Raw genomic sequence first — 5199 nt, 5'->3', positions numbered from 1 at the left:
AATTACCAAAAGTGGCAGTTTTCCATGACCGCCGGCTTAACCTGGTAAAGCTGGTGGTCCAAACCGCTGCCTTTGGTTTTGTTAATAGCTAGTTGGCAGGCATTCACTGCCGCCTTAGGGCCCGTACTTCTATCTTGCTCATAGTAAGCTTGTGGATACTGACCGCCAGTATAGACCTTTTTCTTTTAAAAAAATAAATATGCCAATTTAATTTCAGCATTTTTGGTACTGGAATTTTTCTAATGATTCAGCATTTTAATATGCCTACTTATTAGAAATCCTATGACAATTGATACATGAACACTTTGATAAATAAAAAACAACTAGTTATTTAAGGATTAATTATATTAAAAAGTCCAAAACAAATTGTTCAAATACAATTTCCAATTGACATACTAACATTACAAGAACCTTAAAAACTTTCAAATTTTCCAATAATATCCAATTGACATATTAACGATACACACCACAGATGGTAATGATACTTGTCTTCCTTTTGGACATTCAACTTTGGGTTTCTTGAATTTCCTCACCGCACCTTGCAAGTCAAGCATTAGAATGTTAGCAACACTTTTCATTCAATAGATGTGTTGAAGTCAGCAAGCATTGAATATGGTAAGAAGAAACGAAGAGTGCTCTCCAAAGACTGAACTTGCTATATTTGATAAAGCCAATTAAGTAACAATAGCAAGGCAAGCCGGCCTTTCTGCAATCACAGAATTGAGATAATTCTTTATAGACTCTATTGGAACAACCTTGAACTCCAAATTCTGTGTTGGATCAATTCCAATTGCTCAATTGATTCAAAATAATCAATAAAAAGGTTATTACAAACAAAAAATATGTAAAATAACTTCAAATCTCCTACTTATATTCAAGCCAACATAAGATGCTAGGGTTTCACAAACCATGAAACTGAGGAAAAGGAGAAGATGCAATCACTCCTACCAGCCTTTCCAGATGCTTCTAGCAGGAGAAGAAATGGTGTTGACATTTCAGCCACAAGCTTCTAGCAGTCACAAAGAAAAGGTCATTAATCTCTAGCTAGACTTAGCCCTTTTCCTTTTCCAAAGCTAGGCCTTGAGCTGGAGTTGTCTCCTAAGTCCTAACTATGTGGTTTGAAAGTTCAGATCTAAAATCTGCATGTACTCTCATTTGCAACCAGTGACCATCTTAGCCTGCACATAAACTCCTCTTGTTGTGGTCCAGGAAGATATGACAAAGCACCACCCCAAAAGTTGAATATTTTTATGTATGGCTCATTTTTAAATAAAAAAACAATCGAAAGAAAAAAAATGTTTGTGGTTCCTTCCTTCATAAAGTACCTAACACCTTGGTCCAACTTTCCTTAGCTTTCCTTTCAAAAAAGATAATTCTAACCAAAACTGAATAGATAGTAGGAGATATTTTTTTATCACTAAAACAAAAATGGCTTAAATCAAACATTGCTACAAATGGCATGCAATTACTTAGCAGATTATGGATAATGTATTGAAGAAGACATTTTAGTGAAAAAACATAAAGGTTCAGTTTTTCACAAATAATTTCCAACTTAAGAGAAGAAATTCTGCAGAGCATAGTAACTAACAGAGGAAAACCAGCCAATATATTTGGATTCTCAGTACTAATTCCTCCAACTATTCTACATTTCCATTGCAAACAGAGGGAGAAATAAAAAACAGACATCATGAAGGAAAAAGGAATACATTTAAGAAACATCTGACTGGATGGCAAAGTAACTAAATCAAATCCTCCACTGTCTTTAGCTCCGGAAAAATGCAAAATCAAAGACACCAAATGCATGCAACATAAAAAAATCTAATCTCTGCTATGAAACTAGCAAAAAGCTTCGTAGTTGATTCAGAGTGAACGCCACCACCATGAAAGTGGTGGCTTGAAGTGTTGGACAGATTATTTAATATTTTCTAATTTCTAATAAAACGCAAAATCCATAGGGGAAACACCCTAGCATAGTTTATGAGATTTGTCTCCGCATGGTTCAATATATAGAAGCATCTAAAGATTCAAAACATCCTGTCAAAACAAGAATTAAGATAAAAGACTAACATCCTATTGAATAACTTTATTCGTGAGATGTAATATATCTTCCTCTTAACCATCCAAATAGAAGTAGAAGATACAATATTCTCAATAATTCAAGTCAATGTACAGACAAAAGTAAGGTTTACCATTTACACATCATCTAATAAGAGCTTTTTCCAATGCATAGCCTGGATTATAACAAAGTTCAATTAAATAGGTGAAAAGACATGAAGCTACATCCATGATGGGTTTCAAAATTGTAGTTCACTCCTTGGTAGAACATTGCAAGTTAGACATACTGACAGCTGCTTACAACTTGACTTTAAGAATAGAAGAGAAAAACAATTTAGCAAATAAAGAATAAAAAAATAAACCACATAAAACAGGTAAATTGAAAGGTATCAGTGTCCATCTTCTCTGCCAGCTGGGAGCCAAACTTTGGAAGTCCAGTTTTCAGTTCTTCAATTGAAACAATACCATCATTATCAGTGTCCATCTTCTTAAACATTTCTTTGATGTCTTCAACTTCTTCAAAGGATAAATGATCAGCAATAACCTATTTGAAAGCCCATTTTAGTAATAAATTCTTGGACAATTTCCTATATCAAAGAAATAGAAAATAAATAGGGTAGTGCTACAGGTCAACCAACCCTTAATGCTTTCTTCTTGAATTTGTTCATCATAGAAAACTGCTTAAAACTTGACTTGACAACATCTCCAAGAGGAACAATTGGAGTTTTTTAGTATTTTGGAGCCAAGGATGTTCTGTAAGGGAGGAAGAATGTAGGCATCAGATCCTAATTGTCTAGTGTTCAATAATTCATCTAAATGTCAGAAGTCTGATCATCATACTAAGCAGAATGATAAACCAAGTGCAAGCTGTAAGTTATTTATGCTGATTCAATAAGCAGAATGATAACCTTGCGGGTACTATTCATGAAATCAACTGGCTCAGCAAAACAGAACCAGGAAAGAATATAATAACAAAAACAATCAACTGCAAGTATATTCAAATCAACGATACTCTTGTGAGTCCATAACAAAATGATAATGGCACAAGTAAGAGTAATACTATCAGATGAAAATTGCTCTTGATGGAAATGAAACCCAAGTCTATGCTGTCACCACTCATATATCAATACAGATTTCTGCATGTGTTCTCTTCAAAGGATGTACATTTCTTTAGAAAGTCTATATAGACGCCCTCCCATTCTAACATGGGCATAGAGCTTACCTTCCATTTGGGCAAGACAGTTTTAGGCATGGAACCTATGGCCTGGCTGCCTGGAGCATCATAACCCATGAGAAATATGCCCCGGATGTTTTCCAAATAACCAAATCAGTACATGTAAGTTTGTAAGGAGTGTTCCTTAAGTGTAGCTTTTTCAAGAAGTTGATTTGCATTATTACATGTTCAACATGTACAGTAACACAAAAGAAGTAGGAAAATACCAAGAACTTGCTTTGCAGTCAACCAAAGTTTTGGGTCAGGCTCTAACATCTGTCGAACCAAATTCTTTGCACTCTCTGAAACATTTGGCCCTGGATCCCGTTTAAAATCTATAAGACCACGAAGAATGGCCTGCGCAACCCCTTGCTCAAACTGCATTTTATAAGAGAGCATGTCAACTTGTAGAAAAAGATCTAAATATTAAGTTCAAAATACAATTAAGACAGGAAGATTAATTGTTCTAAGTATCAATCAGATTCCAACATGTGTCCAAGAGTTTGACTGAGAAAGACAAGAAAACGTGGATTTACGGCATGTCTATGGAAACGTAAATACTATTAAAATTGTTAATATTGTTTGAACTTAACAACAATGGACGAACCCTCCATCGTTAAACCCTAACAAAGAAGAAAAAACACCCACAAAAACCCTCAAAAATCAGTTTCAGGTTAGCTAAAAACTTCAATGACAAAGAAGAGATCGATTGAGATGAAATTTGCGGGTGGACAAAGAAGCTGGAACAGAAACCATCCATCCCAGCCTAGACTTTTTCCGTGGTACCCATTGCATTTCCAACAGTCGCGGTTTCAAATCTCTTATCAGGTGAGCAGCTTTTCTTCTCCCGAAACTCTGCCTGAACTCAAACGTCTTCTTCCCTGTTGTGTGTTCTCTGGTGAGAAGATGGTGTTATTAGCTCTTGCTGCAGATATCAACAGAGAACCCAACCAAAGCCCGGCATCGCCACTGCCTCCACCACCTGCAAAATATGAGAGAACGATGATCAGAAAACTTAAAACACTAATCAAGAGTGGTGAAGTGGAAGAACTACAAAGAAAAGGGTACAACCCCAACCAGAAACCCAAATAAAACAATAACTTAGATCTTGGAAGATGAAGCAGGGGAGAATCGTGTGAAAAACCATCAAAACCCTAATTGTAAACCCTGCAAAGAAAAAGAGCTAGGGTTTCTTGTCATGATTTCGAGAGGTACAGAGAGGGAGAGGGACTCAAATGAGAGAGTGAGAGAAGAGGGAAGCAGGGAAGAAAGACGTGTGAAGAGAAGGCCCATCCCACTGTTTTCACACGAAAAAAAAATGATGCAGAGGACTATTTGTGGAGACCTCGAACGAAAGTACTCTTCTTGGTCAAAAATAGTCTTCTCTCCATCAAAAGTACTTTGCGTCTACATCTCAGTGGAGTTTTGCCTCAGTGAAAGGAGCAGAATCCACGCAGGAAGGAGAGCTTTCCTTTTGGTGTTTTGCTATTGAAGGAGAACAACGCAAAAAGAGTAGAGGTTTATTATCAATCGAATATAATGGGGTTCATGCTGGCTCAATTCCGATTCAATGTTATAAACGACGGAAAGACCGCCGCCCAATATACGGACGTGAATGTTTTGGTTTTCTACTTATTCTTGTAGTGACGGAACTCTTGACAATTTCGAAATAATGTAACAACGTTGATAAGAGACGCCGTTTTCAATAATCTGCACATTTTAATGCTTTCTCCATTTGCGCGAACGGTTCAAGTAAAGAGCGTACCCTCGCTGAAGCCGAACTCTTTACATTTACATGAATATGAGTACAAACAAAACAGGACGTACAGAAATATAGATGGATTCATAGGTAGGCCAACCATTAAGGTGAATAGTGGGGACTGGAGGGATAGTTTTACATAAAAATCTATATTACTACGAAGACTTTCTAA

General features: G+C 36.4%; 1 long non-coding RNA gene across 2 annotated transcripts; it reads right to left on the bottom strand.

The window, feature by feature from the left end:
• Positions 1–2191: 2191 nt before the first annotated feature.
• On the bottom strand, positions 2192–4963 carry LOC148846820 (uncharacterized). Of its 2 annotated transcripts, none has more exons than XR_016101237.1 (5): positions 4614–4963; positions 4055–4250; positions 3496–3646; positions 2694–2808; positions 2192–2599 (listed from the first exon to the last, which is right to left on the bottom strand). It is a non-coding gene; the product is annotated as an uncharacterized LOC148846820 (long non-coding RNA). The 2 variants fall into 2 exon arrangements; XR_016101238.1 differs by having other exon boundaries at positions 3862–4250; positions 4614–4871.
• Between the last annotated feature and the right edge of the window lie 236 nt (positions 4964–5199).

This window comes from Nelumbo lutea, chromosome 6 (genome assembly GCF_056320005.1).
Source record: "Nelumbo lutea isolate HS-2025 chromosome 6, American lotus-T2T, whole genome shotgun sequence".
Classification (NCBI taxonomy): Eukaryota; Viridiplantae; Streptophyta; class Magnoliopsida; order Proteales; family Nelumbonaceae; genus Nelumbo; species Nelumbo lutea.
This window is presented reverse-complemented; position numbering and strand designations above follow the sequence as displayed.